The sequence below is a fragment of the Thalassophryne amazonica genome, chromosome 2, assembly GCF_902500255.1.
Source record: "Thalassophryne amazonica chromosome 2, fThaAma1.1, whole genome shotgun sequence".
Taxonomy (NCBI): domain Eukaryota; kingdom Metazoa; phylum Chordata; class Actinopteri; order Batrachoidiformes; family Batrachoididae; genus Thalassophryne; species Thalassophryne amazonica.
Genome location: NC_047104.1, coordinates 90,770,314 through 90,796,115, shown reverse-complemented (window position 1 = coordinate 90,796,115; position 25,802 = coordinate 90,770,314). Strand labels below are relative to the sequence as shown.

At 42.4% G+C, this 25,802-nt stretch overlaps 1 protein-coding gene and 1 long non-coding RNA gene across 3 annotated transcripts in view; one reads left to right on the top strand and one right to left on the bottom strand.

Annotated features, from left to right (window-relative positions):
- The window catches only part of gse1 (Gse1 coiled-coil protein), a 511,302-nt gene that overhangs the window by 299,641 nt on the left and 185,859 nt on the right, over positions 1 to 25,802 (bottom strand). The gene's annotated exons all lie outside the window — the stretch shown is intronic.
- Positions 304 to 25,612, top strand: LOC117526928. The gene is made up of 3 exons (XR_004565386.1): positions 304 to 378; positions 16,544 to 16,555; positions 25,601 to 25,612. It is a non-coding gene; the product is annotated as an uncharacterized LOC117526928 (long non-coding RNA).

The following is a 25,802-nucleotide window of genomic DNA, read 5'->3' as shown; positions in this document are numbered from 1 at the left end:
AAACTAAAGCTGTGCCCGGCTGTGTTCTCAGGCAGAACTACAACGAATGTTGCTTTTGCTTAAAATTTTTACCCTGATGGGACACAATCAAATAGGTATCAAGCTGTACTCACTAGAACTACCTTGTTCATAGATGTTTGAACATGACTGAAGCTGAAAAGACTACAAACACCCAGAAGTGAATTGGGATGAAATTTTTGAACAGCTCGAAAACTTCACCCCAATTTCACAGCTGGTGCCAATGATGGCCATAAATACTACATAGGTTTGTTCAAGATTGACAAAGGTTTAATGAAGAAGTTAATGTGATGCTTCAAAACGCACCACGATTTACTATTCGGGATGAAACGAGAAGGAACAACGCTCTGTGGAATAGTGGTATTAAATATGAGCACAGTGACTCAGAGCTGTGGTGTCCAGCGGTGCGATTAACACCCTGCAATCTCTCCTTTTAATTTTCAGACAGAAGGCTTGGGTTGGGGTGGGGTGGGGGTGTGTACTATATAAAGATGGAGAAACAGCAAGGAGGCACCTAAAGTCACAGTCTAACAGAAAAAACTAAATGATGAATGAATAAATCATCCTTAAAAACAGTGAGAAATGAAGGAAAACGATGAAGCAAGGAAAAAAAGGCCCATATTTCTCACTCCCTGTGTTACTGTAGGGGCCCCCGTGCTTGCTGTATATTTTTTCAGAACAGGTAGATAACTCAGTCTCTTCTCTTTTATCTTAGTTTGAACATATCTGTCTCCTTTGAGTCTATATCCTGAGCCATTTATTTTTTCTCTTTTATCTTTGCAAATCCATGTTGTACCGCTGCTCTTCGCTGTGCTTCACCGCCTCATACCTGCCTCCCCCACCTCCTTCTCAGTTTGACCTCACCTCTCAGCACTACAGAATGTCCTCTTTCTCCTTCTCTATTGTGCTGACGGCAGCGCCAAAAGAGGCACAATGTTTGTGTGTGTGTGTTATTATTAGTGTGTATGTGTGTGTGTGGTGCAGCTCTGACCCTCTAATCAATGTGAGGAGAAACAGAGGAGGACTTGTGCTGCCCAGCAGGGTCAGAGGCCGTGTAGAGTCAGCCATTACCCTCTTTCACTGAGACTCGCGCTTACAATTCCTGGGCTTCACGCCCAGCAAGGCATCTGCCTTCAAACACGCAGTCCTGTGTTCAAGAGCCGTGCTGCACGCACACGTGCAAACAGACTGAACAGGCTGCCTCACTTCTCCTTATCAGTTGTGTCTGTTCTATCACAGGACCACAGCACTGTGACATGCAGAAAGACGTGTGCATGACAGACTTTGAGTGCGCATAACCAGATGTCAACAGAATCATATCCAATGTATACACAAAATAGCAACACAATAACACCAGTGATCGACATTGTTAGTCACAGAGAAATCAGTGATACAATGTCTGTAGAAATCTGTCTACACTCAATACTTTGTTGATGCACCTTTGGCAGCAATTACGCCTCAAGTCTTCTTGAATATGGTGCCACAAGCTTGACACACCTATCTTTGGGCAGTTTGGTCCACTCCTCTTTGCAGCACCTCTCAAGCTCCATCAGGTTGGATGGGGAGCGTCAGTGTACAGCCATTTTCAGATCTCTCCCGAGATGTTCAATCAGATTCAGGTCTGGGCTCTGGCTGGGCCACTCAAGGACATTCACAGAGTTGTCCTGAAGTCACTACTTTGATATCTTGGCTGTGTGCTTAGGGTCATTGTCCTGCTGAAAGATGAACCGTCACCTCAGTCTGAGGTCAAGAGCGCTCTGGAGCAGGTTTTCATCCAGGATGTCTCTGTACATTGCTGCATTCATCTTTCCCTCAATCCTGACTAGACTCCCAGTTCCTGCTGCTGAAAAACACCCCCACAGCATGATGCTGCCACCACCATGCTTCACTGTAGGGATGGTGCCTGGTTTCCTCCAAACATAACACCTGGCATTCACACCAAAGTGTTGAATCTTGTCTCATCAGACCAGAGAATTTTGTCTCTCATGGTCCGCAAGTCCTTCAGGTGCCTTTTGCCAAACTCCAGCTGGGCTGCCATGCGCCCTTTACTAAGGGGTGGCTTACATCTGGCCATTCTACCATACAAGCCTGATTGGTGGATTGATATACAGATGGTTGTCATTTTGTAAGGTTCTCCTCTCTCCACAGAGTGACCATTGGGTTGTGGGTCACCTCCTTGACTCAGGCCCTTCTCCCGCGATCGCTCAGTTTAGACGGGTAAAACAGCAGAAATGTTTCTGTATCCTTCTCCAGATTTGTGCCTCAAGAGAATCCTATTTCCGAGGTCTGACTTCATGCTTGGTTTGTGCTCTAACATGCACTGTCAACTGTGGGACCCTATATGTAGACAGGTGTGTGTCATTCCAAATCAAGTCCAATCAACTGAATTTCCCCAGGTGGACTCCAATTAAGCTGTAGAAACATCTCAAGGATGATCAGTTGAAACAGGATGCACCTGAGCTAAATTTTGAGATTCATGGCAATGGCTGTATTTGTATTTGTATTTGTGTACATGTGATTTCTTAGTTTTTGATTTTAATAAATTTGAAAATCTCCAAAAAAAAGTTTTTTTACTTTGTCATTATGGGGTATTGTGTGTGGAATTTTGAAAAAAAAAAAGAATTTTCTCAATTTTGGAATAAGACTGTAACATAACAAAATGTAGATAAAGTGAAGTGCTGTGCTGCTTAGCATCTGGTGTCATCCCCTTGCTAAATTTTCCTAGAAAAACCCCTGCTGTGTTTAAAAATGGCTGTAATTCCAAAATATTTAATACTGTATTATTGTTAAACCAACTGTGTTACAGCTGAAAGTCTACATCTTGAGTATGTTATTTTAATTCTATTGTAGTATTGTACAGAGGCAAAATAGCAAAAAAAACAAAAAAACAACAACAAAAAAACAAACAAAAAAATGCCTTGTCCAAATAATTATGGGTATTGAACCATGAATCTGTATTGAACCATGAATCTTCCTATTGTTGAGGCTTGTTGACGTCACCACTCATCCTAACCCAACACGAACAAATGCAGAAGTTTAGTGCTTAACCCTTTTGTGACCTCACACTTAAAAGCATACCTAAACATAAAGGCTGATTAAACATATGATAAAGAAGCAATTTACTTCGTGCTAAGTGACAGAAACCCTTTTCAGACATGTTCAGGTTTTGCAGTGATGACTAAGAACACTAAAGGTTTGGTGAACTTTTTAATACATGTTTCAAAATGCTTATTTCAGAAACACAAGCAGCCAAATCCTTGCATTCATACTTTTGATGTTGCAAAATATGGAAACTCCATCTGCAAAAAAGGTTTGGAATTACTGCATAAACTATAAACAATAAACACACACAGCATAATGCAATATGCAGCCTCACCACTAGATGACAGTCAATTTCTGCACACTGTAGCTTTAAGTTAATGTGTCGTAAAATGCTAATTGCATCAGAGCGAGCTTGGCGCGGCCGGATGCGCTGGCAGGAAGTGGAACAATATCATTTACAGAGACTGCAGTCGTCATTATTATTTTTATTGTCGCCAAACATTAACTCTTCTCACCCATATGTTCATTCAAATACAGTCTCTCCTTTAGTTCTCTCTAAATCAGTATCATCTTTCCTGTTCTCCACTCTTCGCTGCTCTACAATTGTCCTTTTCCTTCACTTCTCTCCTTCCCCCTTTACATTCACCTTTCCAAATCCAGCTCTTGTCTGCAGCCCCGCGTGATGCTCCCACACTGTTCCCTATAGACCCAAAGAATGGCCAGCTTAACATTGTAGCAGCCTGGCAACCAGGCACCAAAGAGGAGGGGGGATGTGTTAAAAAAACAGCCCTGTGTTTTCCCTTGAGGTGCTTCTTTTCTCCGTCACTGACCCTACCCTCTCTGCCTCTCTGATTTGCTCCTCTAAGCTGTCTGATGGTGGTGGTGTCGGGGACCCTGGCTGAGTGGAACTCATTACAGACTCCCTTCATTTCCATTCTGAGTGGGGCCTGTGGGGAGAGCGCACACCGGGCCACAGAGGTGCACTCGCACAGGGAGCGGGCGAAACAGTGAGCAAGACACCACTTATGAAGAGTGACGGCCAACAGAACCAGCCTTTAATACCCCCACAGAGGAATAAGAAGGAGAGGAGAAGGGGAAGAAGTGGGTGGGCGAGCACACCGAGCACAGAAAAAGAAAGAGAGAGAGAGAGCAGGGCAAGCTGTGGGGCTGACACAACAAGAAGGCTTATTTAATAAACATGAGCTGGAGTCCGGTGCAGTCGAGTGCTACAACAGAGAGCTTATGCAGATGAGACTCGACCTAATGACTAAATGGAGTGGAGAGAGAAAAGAAGAGAAAAGAAAAGAGTGGAGGGACAGATTAAAGAGGGAATGAACGGCAGAGACAAGGGAGCAGTGTTTAAGTGTCTGTGATGGAGCGTAAACAGTCGGTTCTTCGCTGTGCACAGAGAGACGGCGGTGGTCCTGTACAACAGCATGATTGGTCATGTACATGGATGTGCAGCGTATTCTGAAAGAATACAGTTTCCATGGTAATACACCATGTATACAATTTATGATGTAGATATATGTACTGCATGTACTGAACAAACCCTCTATGACATCACACATAGTTTTTCTGAAGAGCAGGTTGGAAGCTCAAATCGCGCGGCTCCAAATGTTCCCATCGTGGTGGCGCCTGAGTCCACCCTCCCCCCAACCAACCTATGAATGGACAAAGAGGTGGCGTGACCTGGGTGGAATGGATGAAGCCTGAACACACAGTTACAAAACAAGTGAAGCTAAAGCTAACATGCTAACTTTGGTTTGGGTGTGTGATTATTAACACATATTTTTTTGTGGACTGGGCAGGGGTGGGCATAGGTATTAAAATGTATTACCGTCATATTGCATTAGTGTATGTTGCACCATTACAGAGCTATCTACTAATGGTGCTAACATGTAAATGAAGTAAGACTAACATTGTACTCAGCGGAAACACTGGAGCACCAACATCCTAGATGGTCCGTACAATTAACTGCAAAGCAATCCAAACCATCTCAGATATTTGTAAGAAAATGCTCAGAAAGGACGACCACATGCAGCTAAGAGCCACGACAAGCGGAGCCCTGACTCCAGCACGCTGCTGCCTGTCAAACCAACCACAGCCCTAATTATGAAAGGGAATACTAGGTGCTGTAAAGTTAGGGCTTTTGACATCAGGTTTTATGTGTAGTGGCTTGATTTTGGAACTGCAAGATTTGTTACTTCTGTATTGGCATCAATTTTCAGCACTCAGTGTTGTATAGTAATGAAGTAAAAATACTTCACTACTGTACTTAAGTATGTTTTGGGAGACTTTGTACTTTACTTGAGTTTTTTTAATTCAGCTTACTTTCACTTTCACTTCACTCCATTTTGACCTTAATTGTATACTTCTACTCTGATACATTTTCTATGCGCCATGCCGTTACTCATTACAAAAAAAAAGCACACACACACACACACACGAAAAAAGTCGTGTTTTCACCCAGAGACACTACTTATTACTAGTGACTGCAACGAAGTCAGGCCGATTTGTCATGAGGCATGTCCGGTAGGCTTTTTTACAGTTGTGCACTTGGGGGGGGGTTTGTCAGGAAAATGATAATTTCTCTACATTGATTAGACCTGCAGCGGGTCTGTAATCAACTTTTCTGCAGCGTAGCTTTGCTTTGAACTTTGAACCAATCGAAGCAGTGATTCGCAGGTCGAAGCAGTGCTTCAATCTACGATTCGTGGATTGATTGCTGTATTTCACTTTATCCTAATTTTTCCCCGCTAAAACCCTGAAGAGCATATGTCTGTGAGTAATATTTAATATTTTTATGTTAAACCGACCTGTTAAGGTCTTCTGAAACAGTTAAGATGTATTTTATAACTTCAAAACGGCGCCGATGCTAATGCGTTAGCATGTCTATAGCATTTTCAATGTTAAAGTTAGCATTAAGCTGTTCACATCAGCACGTTTGTGTTGATTTGTTTTCTGTATAATTAATGGCTCAGCATTCGTTGTCATAAAAGAGTCAAATTGTAATTTTTTGCATTTATTTTTATTCATATATTATAGTAACAACAATAATAGTCTACATAATAGACAATAATAGTCAATAATAATAGACTAATAATGTTACAATACAATTTTATAGAAAGAGACAAAAAGAACCTAATGAAACAAAACACAACAGAAAAGATAAAACCATGTAACAATGAAAATAAATAAATACATATAGAAATAAATAACTGTTTCCTGTGAACACCTAGTGAGTAGTCTACTCTCGTTTGGTTTTGAAACCTTGTTTCTGAAGTGTTCTTGTGTGATGTGCACAATTTTTAGTATTTTGACTAATACTACCAGTCATTTACAAGCCTAGATAAACTTTATATAAAAAAATCAGTCCGTTTTTGATTATTAACATTTACTTGTACTTTTACTTTCAATACTTGAGTACATTTAGTTGTACATTACTTGTCATACTTAAGTACAATAAATACTAGATACTTTAAGACTTTTACTTGAGTAGCATTTCAATCAGTGACTTGAACTTCTACCAAAGTCATTTTTTAATGGGTATCTGTACTTTTACTTAAGTGTGATTTTCCGGTACTTTATACAACACTGTCAGCACTCAAGGTTGCCTCTTGGTGAAAAATAGACAAATGAGCAAACTAGACAAACACTGAAATTGTGATATTTGTTTAAGCACCTTGTTGGTCCCAATCAACAAACATCAGGCTAATTCTGACCAATTACAGAGGAACATATGTGCCTCAACAAGTTCCATTACAGATTTGGACCCAGACGCTTTGAGCAAAGAGGTGGTTTAAAGGCAAAGGAGAGTTTTAGATGGTGCGTGTGCATGCGTGTGTGTAATAGATGGGCCTTGGATTTTAAAGAAAGAAAGCTGTTTACCTGGAACAGAGGATTATGGGACAACTCCCTGTGGTATGTTGAAAGCTGTGGGGGTCTGCGAGGGCTGGGCCTAAAATCATTTTAGAGAACAGTCACACCTCTCGAAGTCTCTCGCCTGCCAAAGTCTCCTCGCTCTCTCTTTGTCTGTCAGGCTATCACATTCTCATTTGGACCCACACACACTCTCCATCACCACCAAATATTCATCTCTTTGCCGCTCCCCGTGTGAGGAATATTTAGAAGTCATGGTTAACTTTCAAAATTTAATCCAGCATCAGGCACTTTTTTTTTTTTTTTGCCTTCCCTCAAAAATTCTTTCAAAAAAGCATTTCCATTTTCAGTAATAAGGTTTTGAAGCATGCACAATATTGCACACAGATAAGGTGGATGATAAAGTGTTATTCTACATTTTGTGAGTGTAACTAAAAACAAACATCACAATTTTATGGGTTGACCAATGTAAACAAATAGCTGAATAAAAGTTCATATCACTGTCACATTTTACATCCAAACACATCACTCAGGTTTGATGGTTTTTACCCGAGACCATCAAATATGGCTATCGGGTATTGTGAAGGCTTTACATTCATCCGTCTGCCTGTGCTCAGCATAACTCCAGTCCTTTTACTACCAGAGTCTTCAAATTCACAGGGAACATTCTTAGGACACAAACCTTGGACAAGTTCAAAGATGGCTAACTTTGACCTATTTGAAGAGGTATTTTAAGAGGTTAAAAAAACCACATTCTGTTTCAATCTGTTCCGTTTTTGTTTTTGAGTGGAGGGGGTGACAGCCAATCAGAGTAGAGCTGCACGGTGACATCAGTGGCTGGTCTCTCCAAAACCACTTTGTTTTGTGTGTTTATATACATGTCTTTAATGTATTGTGTATAACCTAGTGAGAAATAAACACGTCTAAAACTGAAAACACTGTTTTTGGAACCTAATAACACTTCTGAACTTATTTACAAGACATTTTGCAGACATTAGCATGGTGACGTCACAGGCTGGTAGCTAGCTGCAAAACTCTGTTTTGTGTGTAAATATAACCTCTTTTTTATATTATGTAAAAGATAGTGAAAAATAAACACTTTGAAAACTGAAAGCACTGTTTTTGCAACCTGATAACACCTCCGGAGTCATTTACAAGAGATTTTGTGGTGTTAGCATGCACGCCAAGTTCTGCTAACCCAAAGCTAACTTCCTATGGAGTTAAATTTGTCTCATTAATACCAGCAAATGCACAGAGCGTGATCGACAAATATTCCTTGATTTGCACAACTTCCACTCTTGTCAACATCTCAAGTACATGCATACGCAAGGCCTCCTGCAGACGCTGTTAAAACATAAATAGTGTTTTTAATTGATTGACTGAGGGGCTTTATTGAACATGTACAAATTGAACGTAAGACAATAGGATCTTAATTAAACAACTGCAAATTATCAAGAACACAATGCTCATACGGCAGAGGTTGCATTATATTTTGAGTGTTTGCTTTATTTCTTTCCACCAAATCTTTCCACCTGTTATTCAAATACTTGGCATCCTCTATTAGCTCACTTAGAGGTTGTAAGAAATATGCCCCCTTAACATATTAATTTTTCTGCTACATGTTGATGATACTCTTACAAATATAATAAATACACTCAACAAAAATATAAACGCAACACTTTTGGTTTTGCTCCAATTTTGTATGAGATGAACTCAAAGATCTAAAACTTTTTCCACATACACAATATCACCATTTCCCTCAAATATTGTTGACAAACCAGTCTACATCTGTGATAGTGAGCAGTTATCCATTGCTGAGATAATCCATCGCACCTCACAGGTGTGCCATACCAAGATGCTGATTATACACCATGATTAGTGCACAGGTGTGCCTTAGACTGCCCACAATAAAAGGCCACTCTGAAAGGTGCAGTTTCATCACACAGCACAATGCCACAGATGTCGCAAGATTTGAGGGAGCGTGCAATTGGCATGCTGACAGCAGGAATGTCAACCAGAGCTGTTGCTCATGTATTGAATGTTCATTTCTCTACCATAAGCCATCTCCAAAGGCGTTTCAGAGAATTTGGCAGTACATCCAACCAGCCTCACAATTGCAGACCACGTGTAACCACACCAGCCCAGGACCTCCACATCCAGCATGTTCACCTCCATGATCGTCTGAGACCAGCCACTCGGACAGCTGCTGAAACAATTGGTTTGCATAACCAAAGAATTTCTTCACAAACTGTCAGAAACCATCTCAGGGAAGCTCATCTGCATGCTTGTCGTCCTCATCAGGGTCTCGACCTGACTCCAGTTCGTCGTCGTAACCGACTTGAGTGGGCAAATGCTCACATTCGCTGGCGTTTGGCATGTTGGAGAGGTGTTCTCTTCACGGATGAATCCCGGTTCACACTGTCCAGGGCTGTCCTGATGTCAATGTTGTGGATCGAGTGGCCCATGGTGGTGGTGGGGTTATGGTATGGGCAAACGTCTGTTATGGACGAAGAACACAGGTGCATTTTATTGATGGCATTTTGAATGCACAGAGATACCGTGACGAAATCCTGAGGCCCATTGTTGTGCCATACATCCAAGAACATCACCTCATGTTGCAGCAGGATAATGCACGGCCCCATGTTGCAAGGATCTGTACACAATTCTTGGAAGCTGAAAATGTCCCAGTTCTTGCATGGCCGGCATACTCACCGGACATGTCACCCATTGAGCATGTTTGGGATGCTCTGGACCGGCGTATACGACAGCGTGTACCAGTTCCTGCCAATATCCAGCAACTTCGCACAGCCATTGAAGAGGAGTGGACCAACATTCCATAGGCCACAATTGACAACCTGATCAACTCTATGCGAAGGAGATGTGTTGCACTGCATGAGGCAAATGGTGGTCACACCAGATACTGACTGGTATCCCCCCCCAATAAAACAAAACTGCACCTTTCAGAGTGGCCTTTTATTGTGGACAGTCTAAGGCACACCTGTGCACTAATCATGGTGTCTAATCAGCATCTTGATATGGCACACCTGTGAGGTGGGATGGATTATCTCAGCAAAGGAGAAACGCTCACTATCACAGATTTAGACTGGTTTGTGAACAATATTTGAGGGAAATGGTGATATTGTGTATGTGGAAAAAGTTTTAGATCTTTGAGTTCATCTCATACAAAATGGGAGCAAAACCAAAAGTGTTGCATTTATATTTTTGTTGAGTGTATGAAGAGGCTGAAGGACAAACAAAAATCTAAAAGCCGGCTGAACAATGTCATCAGAGTTTGAACTTCTTCCCGTTTTCTTGGGAATCTTTTATCCCATGATACAGAAACTGTAGCAAATGAATGTAATACAAAATGAAACAAAAAAAAGTTTGTTGAGTTCAAAACAGTGTCCTTGTGATGTCACTGAAGGATACCTGTCACTACTTTGTCTTCCCGAGGACCACACGGGAATGCTGCAGCGAGGTCAGAGAAGTGCAGAAGAGCGGTGGGTGGATGCCAAATAGGACACTCTTACTGAAAAGTGGGACACTGATTGTTGGCAGCATGAAGTCTGCATGTGTGCATGTTACCATTTATCGCAATAATTCCAAAAAATAATTACAAAACAAGTGTATTGCTCACTCTTTCTTCTTACGACTGCATGGGTGTGCATTGCTTTTGTAGATTTGTGTCATGACAGTAATTTCACACAGTTGATGCGAGCTGGCATGTGTGCTCATCTCAGTGTGAGCCGGAGTAAAAGTGTCCGTGCCACACTGAGTTTAATTAGCCCGCGCAGTGCTAGTGGGGTGGTTGGTCAGACGAGGCAGTGAAGCGGTGAATGGGAGCAGGTGGCCTCTGCTACTTGAGGGAATCAGAGTCCAGGCACCAGAGTGGCTCCCCCACCTGTCCACTCAGCTGTGGCTTTGACTGCTGCTGACGAGGACAGAGGGCCTACCTGCATGCCCCTGTGGGCCGGCGGAAGCCTGGAAAGTAATCACAAATCATCCTTTTGCATCTGTGCACCAGGGACGCAGACACACGATGCTGTGGCGCACACCTGAGTCTCTGAAGGAAGTCTGGGTCAAGGCCTTGCACTACAGAAAGTGGCGATTGCCAGGTGGTGGCGGTGGCACGTGTCCACCAACCGTCTGGGGAAATATGAACCCTTCCCGCTTCTCCTGCTCTCTCTGTGTGAGATGACATTGGCTCACTGGCTGCCCGCTTGGCTCGCTTGATGTCTGTCTGGCCGTCTGTCATCCTCACCAGCAGTCAGTCAGTCGGTCAGTTTCCCTATTTGTCAGCCTGTCTGTTAACTCATTTGTCTTCCCGCTGGATGCTGCCTGCCCTTCTCCACTACCTTCTTCTCATTATTTGTGTTTACAGAATTGCAGAACCATAAAGGAGCACCTCCAGGCTATTTTTACGTGCGTGCACAACTTGAGAATTCCCAACTTAAAATGCTTCCACTGCAAAACAACTGTTAAAAAAACAAAAAAAGCTGTCGTGATGTAGCCTGGTAGGCCTTCAGTCATTCATTTATGACTCTCCTGCAATGTAAATTTGATATATTTTGTCTTTTGTTATCCGCACTGAGTTGTATGGAACATTGCAATCTTATGCATTCAAAACTGAATAGCTTTATTCAGTGTATGTACAAAGGCTATCTGGACAAAAAATGGAAAATAGATCAAACACTTGATTTTTTATTCATACCTGAGGCAACAACTCTGCCATGAACATTAATTAGCCTTTTGAAGAAAAGCCACACAAATTAAAGTAGTTAACATTTAAACCAACACTGCCTGTACGGTTAAAAAAATAACGGCACAGTGACTTAGTGGTTAGCACTGGTGCCTCACTGCAAGAAGGTCGCGGGATCACTTGCCGCCCTTTCGATGTGGAGTTTGCATGTCCTCCCGTGTCTGCGTGGGTTTCCTCCGAGCGCTCCGATTTCCTCCCACAATCAAAAAACATACTTATTTAGGGTCTGCTCCTTTCTCTGCCCCTGACCAAGGCAGAGTCTCTACATCTGGAGTTGGTCCCCGGGCGCCGGACTGTGGCGACCCACAGCTCCTAGTGGTTGGATTGTGTCTAACTGTAATTAGGATGGATTCAATGCAGAGGACAAAATTTGTTGTGTGTGTATATGTGCAATGGATCTATTCTAGTTTACTAATGTCAGATTGTGCAGCAACACTATTTGTGTGGTGCAAGAGGAATGGCAGCTAACGAGCAAAAGCTAGAAGTGTACTTTAATTAAAAACTGAACTATATTTCAGGAGTTTTATTAATGAAAACTGGAGGCCAAGACGCTCGGCCACTAGCTTACAGCAGTCATTTTGCAGTAAAAACATTCTAAGTTGGGATGTCTTGAGATGTGCATGTGCAACAAGAACTCACGTAAAAATAGCCAGTGCACTCTGTTTGTTCCTTTGCCTCTTCTTAATACCCTGCCGATTTGCTGTTATCTACAGCACCGTGTCTTTGCCCCCCTCCTCTTCCTCCCTCATTTCATCCCAACCATCACAGTTCACTCAAAACAAGCATAACAACATGCTTCAGTTCTACACACGCTATCATGGCAGCCAGTCATCTCAATTACTGCTAAAACGGATGCACAACCGCAGAGCGGCAAACAACACCTCCAGTAAAACACAAAGACACCGCCGCTCGCTTCATTCTCTGCCAGCAACATCCAACTTCAAGCTGCTCCTTCTGATGTTTAATATGTACAGCAGCTTCTCTGCACGCTCTTCAAAAAAGAAATGAAAGGTTACACAACGCTGTGACCGGATTGAACCACATCTATGGAGGCGCAGAGGTGGTGCCAGGGGTAACGTTTCTTCACACTGAACTTGGCGAGTGGAAGCAGGTTGGAGTGGCGCTGATAGCCCAAAGCCGCCGCTCTGCAGATTGTGTGCAGAACAAGGTAAAATGTGCACACAGGCACAGGAGATATACCCAGAAATAAACTATCACTCCAAAGTATAGTGAGGCAGTCTTACACACACACACACACACACACACACACACACACACACACACACACACACACACACACACACACACACACACACACACACACACACACACACACACACACACACACACACACACACACACGCTGTATGTGTCGAAGCGCAGAGGACAGCAGAGCCTCCTCCTGCCAGCCCTGCACCATCTGTCTCGGTGTCTGTGCTTCGCAGCCGTGCCCAAACAGGGCCCCAACAGAGGCCGTGTGAAATTAGCTGCCTTTGTGGGGCTTTGTCTGCTCGTGCATGTGTTTGGGTGCACCAGCACGCTCAGTTTATATGCATATTTTACAACATATTTCCTGTCAGTCTGTCAGGAGGTAGCCCACGCTGCAGCACTAACGTACGTCTGTGAATTTGAGAGAGGTGGCAGCAGGATGAAGGAAATCCACAGTCTGACCTGCTGCCTGTTTCCTCTAACATCTGACCTCTGACCCACCATTCAGACCCTCGTCTCTATGCACGCCGCCAACACCAGCCTTCCAGCGACGCGTCGGTCGTATCTAACTCCCAGGGTGCCCTTTGATATCCACTCAGCACTCTGATCCATCATGACCTCTGACCTAACCTTGTAACCCCAGGCTTTGCAGAGCTCTGTCGTCCTCCCATCTCTGCCTCCTAATACGTGATAAATCATGTCCGCTCTGACACCAATGAGGATGTTCACCCCTACACACACACACACACACACACACACACACACACACACACACACACACACACACACACACACACACACACACCAATTATCCCAGCACCCCACACCCCTCACATTAATGAGTCCCAGGGTCAAAGGTTATTGACATTCCTCTCACACTCCTGTCTGGACATTATTACTCAGCCCACACAGGCACAGAGAGAGGGAGAAACGTATGATAACAGACAGCACCACACTGCTGTTTAGTCCATTACAGTTACATTGAAACAACAGCTTCTGTAGTGTGACAAAAAACAAACAAACAAAAAAGAGATTCTGCATGAGACACAAACTTGACTGAACAGTTAAAATATAATGCAATGCTAGCATACCCTCAGTCGTATGAGCATTGTGTTCTTTATAATTTGCAGTTGTTGAAGTAATTATTAAGATCCTATTGTATTACATAGATCTTGTACATGTTTAATAACGATGCAGAGCCCCTCCCCCGCCACACACACACACACACACACACACACACACACACACACACACACACACACACACACACACACACACACACACTCTCTCTGTCTTTATATATATAGGTATGTTATCAGGTTACAAAACCATCGTTTTCAGTTTCAGAAGTGTTTATTTCTCACTAGCTTTTACATAATATATGAACATGTGCTTTTGAACAGACTGGAAGTTAGCTCTGAGTTAGTGGACGTTAGCATGCATGCTAACGTCCACTAATTGTCTTTGAGCTTCCAAAAACGGCATTTTCAGTTCAATAAAGCCCCTCAATCAATCAAAAACAATATTTACATTTTAACGGCATCTGCAGGAAGCCTTGTGTACACATGTACATGAGCTTTTTACAAGAGCGGAAGTTGTGCAAATTAAGGAATACGAGGTCTGTTAGAAAACTATCTGACCTTTTTATTTTTTGCAAAAACTATATGGATTTGAATCATGCGTGATTGCATCAGCCAAGCTTGAACCTTCGTGCGCATGCGTGAGTTTTTTCATGCCTGTCGTTTGCGTCATTCGCCTGTGAGCACGCCTTGTGGGAGGAGTGGTCCAGCCCCCTCGTCGGATTTTCATTGTCAGGAAATTGGCTGATCGACTGCCGCTTTGCTTCATCAAAATTTTTTCAGAAAGTGTGAGAGACAGCCAAGTGGAAACCATTTGGAAAATTCAGATGGCTTTCGGTGAAGATCTTATGGGGATCACACAGATTAAGGACAATTACAAATGGATTAAAGACGGCCCACAGCGGCGGATGGCGCACCGCGCACCGAGCGGTGATCGACAGGCTCAAACGACCAGATCATTTCCAAAGTGAACGCTTTGTTGATCCCGGACGTCGTCTGACTACCAGAGAAATGGCAAGACAGCTGGACATAGCACTTTTTCATCACATTCCACTGTTACAGGAGTTTTTGAAATGGAAAGAGGAGCGGAGAAATTCGCCACGGAGCCGCTCATGGCGCGGGACGAAAGCACCTCCGTGTTGGTATCACAAGACAAGCCCTAACATGCCCAGTTCTTGCACCATTCGGAAAATTCAGACGGCTTTCGGTGGCTTTTCAGTCGTGTGACTATCTGAGAAATTGTGGACGAGCTGGACATGCCACAACATGTCCTGTGAGGCTTCATCACAGCGTTGCTTTTTGTTCTGTGCCCTGTGCCTCCATCCTGACGCGCAAATTTCTCCGCTCCTCTTTCCATTACAAAAACTCCTGTAACAGTATAATGTGCCGAAAAAATGCTATGTCCAGCTGTCTTGCCATTTCTCTGGTAGTCAGACAACATCCTGGATCAACAAAGCGTTCACTTTGGAAATGATCTGGTCGTTTGAGCCTGTCGATCGCCGCTCGGTGCGCGGTGCGCCATCTGCCGCTGTGGGCCGTCTTTAACCCAGTTGTAATTGTCTTTAATCTGTGTGATCCCCATAAGATCTTCACCGAAAGCCATCTGAATTTTCCAAATGGTTTCCACTTGGCTGTCTCTCACACTTTCTGAAAAAATTTTGATGAAGCAAAGCGGCAGTTGATCAGCCAATTTCCTGACAATGAAAATCTGACGAGGGGGCTGGACCACTCCTCCCACAAGGCGTGCTCACAGGCGAATGACGCAACCGACAGGTGTGAAAAAACTCACGCATGAGCACGAAGGTTCAAGCTTGGCTGATGCAATCACACGTGATTCAAATCCATAAGGTTATTGCAAAAAATAAAAAGGTCCGTTACTTTTCTAACAGACCTCGTATTTGTAGATCACCGTCTGTGCATTTGCAGGCATTAGTCACCCTGCTCAGAGTGTCGCTCTCATTGGACCGACATCACTGCTATTATGGATTTGTGGGATAGCTCGCGCACACAGATTGAGCTTGCCAGACTACTTTCGCCACCCTGCTCAGCGTGCCGCTCACGTTGGAGTGACAACACACAGAATGTGTCTCTTCCCAGATAGATCTCTTTCAGTGCAGCTTCTTGTTCTGACTTTAACACAAAGTTAACACCCAAGTCTTTCATCGCCAACTGCAAATGGTAATTAAACCATTCCAATCGTATGTTTCTGAACTCTTCTGCATCAAACTCCATTGTGTCAATGTTTACAATGTGCTTGAGCAATAACAGGTGAAGGTGCTCATAAACTTTACGTTTCTTAAATATTTATTACGGCCACTCTTAAAACTTCAGTTATCTTTATAATTTTATTACTGGTAAATTTTAGAATTAATTTAGATGAGATGTACTCATTATCTCACAGGAACTACTTTTTGCACAGGAATCCATCAAGCACATCTGCCATGGGCGCGTACTAACACAGAATACCCAGAAACTGGCTAGACGTTTGGCCAAAACGAGAGTGTCCACTTTTAGCTTGCCATAAGCTAAGCTCGTGGCACTCGTGAGAGTGTAGGTATTAACAGTGGTGGGCACAGAGAACCAAAAAATTAACTCTGATAACAGATAATCAGGTAACTGAAAAGTTATCTTTGATAAAGATAAACCGATAAACCACCCAAAAATGTATCGGAAGTTACAGATAACCAAAAACCTCCAGTATTGTCTCTGGTACATTTACAACTACTAACAAGCTGAATTTGAGTTTTAACACCACGATCATTTTTGGAAGCAGCAAAAGCGACAACAGACCCAAACAATGAGCCCGCGCTTCTATATTTGAACATCCTGTCCCCTGCTGGAAGCTCTTGTTTACTACACAGCTTCCAACACAGAAGCACCCTGAGAGCAGCCACAAAGCTAGCTCTCTACCAATCACAACGCTCCGGTCAGGCGGAGGTCTTGGAAAATAAAGTCATGCTGACTTATGGTTTGGTGTGAATACTGATAGAATAACTCCATTAATGTCAATTCTGTCATTTGTACAAAGTTAAAATATAACATATATCTTTTAATGTTGAATAATGCACTAATTCTGAGGTTTTGTAACAAACACAGACAGATCGCAAAGGATTCTGGGTAAAAGTGCCTCTGCTAAACACTGATTGGTTCAGTCATTCATTATGTAAACCAACACGTTAATGTGACATGTGTCGTGTGTTGGTGTTTACAGATAAATGTGCTTTTGTAAAATATTCCATTTTTATTTGTAAAAACAGGCATTTTTACAGAGCCCTGGAAGTCTCATCACAAAATGTTTTGCATGTGGAGAGAATGTGCACTCATTTTATTAGTGTTGTGTGCACGTTTTATGATGTTGTAAAACATGCACTCAATACTGTCTTGACATAAATGTTGGCTTTACACTGTGCGAGTTTTGGCCCTTTTTCAGCTGATTTTTCATTTGTGCGAGAATTTTTTGGACCGAGTTTCAGGTTAATCGCGCATCCTGCATCGTGTAGTGTACATGGAGTAACATGCTGCATTTAACATCTCATGACCACCTCCTGATCGCCGATCGTATGGTCAGATGAAAATCAAACCTGTTTGATATTATTCTGGTCGCCCGTCGTGAGGGTATCCTGCTGCTGAAGAGCTACAAGTGTCCAACCGCTCGCACTGTGCATGTGCAAACACTGCAGAGCTGTCTTGTAATTTTTTTTTGTTGTTTTGTTTTGTTTTTAAACTTTGACATCTCCCATCGAGAGTTTTTGTAAATTAAGTTTGAAAAAAAAGCTTACGTTTTGCTTCTGGAAACACGAGTCGATGTGTGGTTTTTGAACGTACAATGTGTGTGAGGACATAAATTGGGCACTCTGAACTTTTACATCGTGCGGTTCTGTTGTACAGTTTGAACTGAAACAAAGTACAGTGATTAAAATATACAGTGTCTGCTCAGCTTCAGGACGAATACTGCCATGAACTGCCATGAACACTACTGGCCAGTAGATGGCAGTAGAGGCCTTGAAAACTTGCCAAAACAAAATTCCAGATAATCTGTGTCTGCTACATTTAAGATGTGTGGAATTTAACAAATGCAAATACAATAACAATGTCTATAAACCTAGAGAATATATTCACAAGAGTTTTAGACACTAGAGTTTAATTTTTGTTGTCCGTGGAGCCTGAACAGTGTCTGAAATGCATTTGTCCTGTCGTGAACGTACTGAGATTACCCTTTCCTACCCATAATGCACTGCTGGGCACAGCATGTGCTTACTAAAACCTTAAAAATGAGCAGATTACTTTAAAACTAAAACATATATCTGATATTTTCACTTTATAAAACTTCAGACGACAATTTTAAATAACTTGTCCAAAATTAGTTTGGTTAAAATTTGAACCATAAGTTAAAATGTATGCCTCTGGATGACTTGGGTGACATTACCAGCATATCAGTATGGTGTTAAAGGAAATTATTTTTTTTGTGTGTGTGTGACCAGTTCTCCTTTGCCTGCAAAGGATAGAGTGGTTTCTTCTGGAAGCAGCTCTCTTCTGTTTGCAGAGGGTGGAACTATACACCTGTTAGGAAACTTTTAACAGGTAGGTGCTCAACTGATTTTAAATTTTAAAAATGTTTGCTGTTGTTCAACTTTGTTTACTACATTATTGGTCTAAAAGTTATCGGACAAAAATTTATCGGAAGATAATTAGTCCAATAATGGTTTTTAAACTTATCTAAAAAGATAATCCGATAATGAAAACATTATCTTTAATAATTATCTGTTATCGGATTATCGGAACTGTGTCCATCACTGGGTGTTAATGAGACAAATTTAACTCCACAGGAAGTTAGGTTTGAGTTAGCGGAAGTTAGCGTGCACGCTAACGCCACAAAATGTCTTGTAAATGACTCCAGAGGTGATATCAGGTTACAAAAACAGTGTTTTCAGTTTAGAAGTCTTTATTTCTCGCTAGCTTTTACATAATATATGACAAAGAGGTTATATTTACACACAAATGAAACAGAGTTTGCAGCTAGGAACCAGACTGTGACATCACGGTGCTGCTCTACTCTGTTTGAACAGTTTGAAACAGAATGTGACTTTTTAACCTCTTAAGATACCTCTTAAAACAGGTCAAGGTTGGCCATCTTACAACTTGTCCAAGGTCTGTATCCCAAGAATATTCCCTGTTAATTTGAACACTGTGGCAGTAATAGGACTGGACTTATGCTGAGTACAGACAATGGACAAATGGACGGATGAACGCAAACCCTTCACAATACCATGCTTATTTCTGGGTTCTGTAGTGTGACGTGAATGCAAGCCTGGAGGAGACGCCAATCCAAAAGCCACTACCCATTTACAGCTGGGTGGAATGGGAACAATGCAGATAAATTCGGTCAATAGTGCCCAGTTGCAACATAAGCCACTCCAAGGTACTTCACAAGGGTAAGGTCTAACCCTACCAACCCCCTTGAGCAAGCATGTAGGCAACAATAGTCAGGAATAAAGGTAAGATATAAAGCCTTCTTTGATTTGTTCTTAAACCTGCTAGCTCACTGGTAGGGGGGCGTGTTTGTGCTCTTGTGCTGCAAGATGCTTGGTGGTGCGGGGTGGAATTTTCCACAAAACAAGTCATTTAGCGATTACAATTACTCAGCAACTGTAAAATGAAGGTAAACATGTTGCATAGTTCCTCTAAAACTGAGAAGAAGGTCCTGATGGAGAGATGTTTTTGGGGGCAGGGGTCAAGACTGAATGAAGGCCTTTTATGTGATTAATGCAATTCTAACAAAACTCAAGTTAGCAATTTGTTATACTGTTTAAAAGTATATGCATATTGTGAACAAAACCAGCAGACACACAAATGAACACTGAACATTTATTTTTACAAATACAGGTTGCCCTGAAATGAGACAATCACTGGCATCTTGTGTCTGAGCATATCTAGTAGGCATTGCCTGATAGCGTGCCTGTCTCTTCCCAACGAGTCAATCCGATATATTTACCATTGTGCATCTGTGTACAATGAGACAAATCTCCATTATTCTGCAGTGTCACAGGCATTCATAACACTTGTCTGATGCCTGACTTGTTTGTTGGTCCTTTTAGTTCTTCTTCTTCAGTAAATCACATTTCAGTTTGATGGAACGTCTGCATGACTGTCACTTTTATAGGGCAGAGTACAACGCCACAGTCCTTGACTTGTTGAAGATCCCAGGAGGTCTTCAGTGTCCTGTGACAACAGTCTGTCAGATGTCAGTTCTGGAATGGAACTTGTAACATCTTTATGTGTGCTCCTGTGGTGGGGTAACTTTATTTTTTTTAAATAAATATTAAATTGTAATTATTACAATAAATTTAAGTTTTAAAAAAATTGTATGTTTAATATATACTAATAAATAATGAGAGATCTGTGAGCAAGCTCAAAAACTGATACCTATATCAGATGTAGTAAATCTTTTGTAATGAAACACCCAACCGCTGTATCATAGTATATATAGGTTTTAAAGAAAGCCCAATTATCTGCCCTCAAAAATGTCAGAATGGAATCATTTTCCTTTATACAGATCTTCACATAGTGTGCTACCACTGTGTGAGGTATCATTGAAATCCATGTAGTGGCTTAGGTGGAGTTGCGCTTCCGGAGTCACTGTCACACAGTATGGTGCATGAATCAAACACAAAATTCCACTGAGCTCGCTTTGAAGAAGTCAGACAGGAGTTATTTTCCTTCATGCACATCTCCATATGGTGGTCCTACCATTGCGTAGTACCATCTCTTATAATCACACAGTATACTCCAAGCACGGACACAAGAACTTGAAAAGTAGATTAATTTTACTTAAATTTCAGGTCATACAGAGAAAGTCAAACAGTTCTATCACACCGAACATAAACATGTCAAAAACATTTCGGCACACACTGAAAAGAAGCAGAAAAGCATATTTTGGATTTCTGATGCACTGTGTGGTCTAAGCCAAGTATGAAGGCAGTCTGGGTTGTTGGTAGTCAGAATGATGAAGAACGATGCTTCCTTGTGACAGATAATCATTGTATTCTTCTCTGCTGCAGTCTTGGCGAGGAGACAAAGCGTCTGGCAAACAGAGAGCTTTACAGTGCAGAGCTCAATCAAACTGTCCCCCGACCCAACAGTAAACAAACACACACACACGCGCGCGCACACACACACAAACACACACACAATTAGCCTGGAACCAGCAGAGCATAACCCAGATTGATAACTCCAAACAAATCTTCTGATTCTCCCCTCGGCTTACAGGAGCACAGCTTTATCAACAGTGGCATTTTGATTGTTGCACACTTAACTCACCTAATTAATTTAAAAGTGTTCTAATTCAGACGTCATTAACACTGTACACTGGTTGATTTCAGCCATTATTCCTGCACAGAGGAGCAGTAAAGTCAGCAGACTGAGGCTTTGGGCTCCACCATGCCGTGCACCCTCTGCTGGTCAGATGAGGTGTAGCACCACGCTCTGTGATCAACGTGCTTTTTTTTTTTTTTTTGCCAGCAAATTTTCTTTACTGGTGAGGAAATTGGCAACAGCCAAAGTCAAAGCTGATAGGCTGTGCTGCTCTCTGAAGACACCCTATCCTCTCCCCGAGGAGAGGTCGGCTCCTCTCTAACAACACAAAAGAGGCAAAATGCAGGAAGAAGGGATGAGCCGGTCCAACGCGTGTTCTGTGTATTTACACATAATTATTCTTTGCTACCCAGCGAGGAATGGAATACGTTAGAGAGGAAATGAAAACCCTCTACGAGGAGATAACAGCAGTGTGGGTTTTAGTGGAGTGTGTTTGAAACGCATGATGGCTGACCGCTCACCAGCACTTCCAACTCTAGACCCTGCAACAATTGCTGCTTTGAGGCCAAGGGCCCCTGAGGCCCCTGACTGAGGGGGCAGTTGCTGTTGAAGATAGGCATGGCAGTCTGAACCTGAGCCGAGCTAACAGGATTACTGGAGCCGAGACAAACGGAGGAGTGCACCCCCAACACTCTTTTTTCTGTCTTTCTTGGGATCAGAATTGACACTCTGCAGATGCCCTTAGAGCTCACAGGTCTTCACCTACCTCACAAAAACATTCAAAGGTAGCAAAGAGAGGCAGCAGAACCAGACCAATGTACTGGCTTTTTTGCCTTGAGCTCTCAGTCAGGTCAAGTCTGGTGCCATGTGTGGCTACATCCTCCTAACCACTGAACCACCGTGTGTCCTGGATAGCAACCACCAAGGCAGACAACTGATCAATCCTCACCTGTCCAAAGTGACCACAGGTTCCACTTGTTTGCCACAGGCAAGTCAAACATGGGTGTCCCCTTGGCCTTCTGCAGCCACTGTGGTCATTAACACTGAGGCACCTGTGGGTGGATTATGCACAGAGAAACGCGCCCCATGTCCAATTTCTGGAGCGACGCTCAATCACAGTTCAAGTAATACTCCGCATCTGAGTTTCCTTAAGTGATTCCTGTTTTAACGCAAAGCCTTTCCAGTGATACCCATGGATCCTTCAGTCCAAAGAGACGTCCGGTATTACCAAAGACATTCAGTCATCACCACTGGTCACTGGTCAGCACCGAAGTCTCAAAACCATTACAGTAAGACAGGAAGCTACAGCACGATATGTTGTTTGAGCATCGCCATCACTATGTGCATGTGTGCAACTGTTACACTGTAGGACTACGGATGTGGCATAATTAAATTAAGTGTGCACGTGTACATTGCCAAGTGATAAGGGTAAAAATCCACTATTGTTCTTTGTGACATTTATCCACGAGTAAATTCCACGATAAGGAATTAAAGTATTTCCAGACATTGTCTAACAAAACAAGGACATCTTATATGGATAACAGGTTTCATCAGGCTGTGATGATGAATCCATTTTAAATGATACAACAGATACGTTTAAGACTTTATATTTACTCAGCGTATGAATGGTTGTAATATTTGAAACCGTTTAAATCAGAACTGTATGAATGGTCGCATGAGGACTTCACTGAAAAGAAATATATAGTCTGGAGATGTTGTACTGCACCTCTGTATTTATGTGGACCATCCTGAATAAAGATCTATTTTATTATTATTAGTGTGCCACTTTGTAGAGTAGGTGTTAGAGGTGGGCGAATCGATCCTAATATCGATAATATGAATACCAATGCTGGTATTGATATTGAACTATCTTCGTGTAAAAAGATCGATACTCAAGCTTTTTTTCTCTCCCGCATGCACTGACTGCTGCACATGCAGATTCATCAAAGTCCACTCTCTGTCTGTAAGAGCAGCACTGCACTGTGTCACACAACACGGAGCAGCGCACTCTCCCCCCTCTGGTCTTCTGTTGTTGCGCCATCACGTGGCTCAGCGGTGCCAGCCAATTTTGTTGTGGTGTGCTAATTTTGTTGTATTGTGGTTTGTCAGCCCTCTGCCTCAGGAGATTTTGTTTTAAGTTGTGTTGAGTGATATTTTTTTAAACAAAAATGTTGATTGTGATAATAAAGTACAGTAGTGTTCAGAATAATAGTAGTCCTATGTGACTAAAAAGATTAATCCAGGTTTTGAGTATATTTCTTATTGTTACATGGGAAACAAGGTACCAGTAGATTCAGTAGATTCTCTCAAATCCAACAAGACCAAGCATTCATGATATGCACACTCTTAAGGCTATGAAGTTGGGCTATAAGTAAAAAAAAAAAACGTAGAAAAGGGGGTGTTCACAATAATAGTAGCATCTGCTGTTGACGCTACAAACTCAAAACTATTATGTTCAAACTGCTTTTTTAGCAATCCTGTGAATCACTAAACTAGTATTTAGTTGTATAACCACAGTTTTTCATGATTTCTTCACATCTGCGAGGCATTAATTTGTTGGTTTGGAACCAAGATTTTGCTTGTGTACTAGTGTGCTTGGGGTCATTGTCTTGTTGAAACACCCATTTCAAGGGCATGTCCTCTTCAGCATAAGGCAACATGACCTCTTCAAGTATTTTGACATATCCAAACTGATCCATGACACCTGGTATGCGATATATAGGCCCAACACCATAGTAGGAGAAACATGCCCATATCATGATACTTGCACCACCATGCTTCACTGCGAACTGTGGCTTGGATTCAGAGTTTGGGGGTCATCTCACAAACTGTCTGCGGCCCTTGGACCCAAAAAGAACAATTTTACTCTCATCAGTCCACAAAATATTCCTCCATTTCTCGTTAAGCCAGCTGATGTGTTCTTTGGCAAATTGTAACCTCTTCTGCACATGTCTTTTATTTAACAGAGGGACTTTGCGGGGGATTCTTGCAAATAAATTAGCTTCACACAGGCGTCTTCTAACTGTCACAGCACTTACAGGTAACTCCAGACTGTCTTTGATCATCCTGGAGCTGATCAATGGGTGAGCCTTTGCCATTCTGGTTATTCTTCTATCCATTTTGATGGTTGTTTTCCATTTTCTTCCATGCGTCTCTGTTTTTTTTTTGTCCATTTTAAAGCAATGGAGATCATTGTAGATGAACAGCCTATAATTTTTTGCACCTGCGTATATGTTTTCTCCTCTCCAATCAACTTTTTAATCAAACTACACTGTTCTTCTGAACAACGTCTTGAATGTCCCATTTTCCTCAGGCTTTCAAAGAGAAAAGCATGCTCAACAGGTGCTGGCTTCATCCTTAAACAGGGGACACCTGATTCACACCTGTTTGTTCCACAACATTGACGGACTCACTGACTGAATGCCACACTACTATTATTGTGAACACCCCCTTTTCTACTTTTTTTTACTAATAGCCCAATTTCATAGCCTTAAGAATGTGCATATCATGAATGCTTGGTCTTGTTGGATTTGTGAGAATTGACTGAATCTACTGGTACCTTGTTTCCCATGTAACAATAAGAAATATACTCAAAACCTGGATTAATCTTTTTAGTCACATAGCACTACTATTATTCAATCAATCAATCAATTTTTTTATATAGCGCCAAATCACAACAAACAGTTGCCCCAAGGCGCTTTATATTGTAAGGCAAGGCCATACAAGAATTATGTAAAACCCCAACGGTCAAAACGACCCCCTGTGAGCAAGCACTTGGCTACAGTGGGAAGGAAAAACTCCCTTTTAACAGGAAGAAACCTCCAGCAGAACCAGGCTCAGGGAGGGGCAGTCTTCTGCTGGGACTGGTTGGGGCTGAGGGAGAGAACCAGGAAAAAGACATGCTGAACACTACTGTATTTTGTTGTCACGTACAATGTTTGGCGAAATTCTATCCTAGGTCTTTTGGATCCTTTGGATCTATGAAGCTTACATATGAAAAAGTATCGGGATCGGTATCGATACTGGCGATACTGGGCCTGTATTTACTTGGTATTGGATCAATACCAAAATTCCCGGTATCACCCACCTCTAGTAGCTGTAGCTTCTGTTGCTACAGTGAATAGCTCTTATGCTGCGTTCACACCGGGCGCGACCAGACGCCACAAATTCGCAGGGGTTGCATGGCGATGGACGCGCCACCATCGCCCGATGTGTCGCTCTGCTTTTGCTGCAAAAATTTGCCCCAGTGTGTCATCAATTAGGAGGAGCTTCCATTCCACTCGCTGGCTCCGGGCGTCAGTCAAGTTAACATGACGGACCTTGATCACACGGAGCGAGTTGTTGTGGAAAGCTCCCAATTCGGGGAGTATCATCATTTGCTGCAGGAGCTGTGTCTGGATGACGGCCGCTTTCAGCGGTCCTTCTGCCTCTGCGGGACCCAGTTTGAGGACCTCCTGTCCCGTTCACACGCGCACATGTAAACAATTAAAAAAAAAAAAACT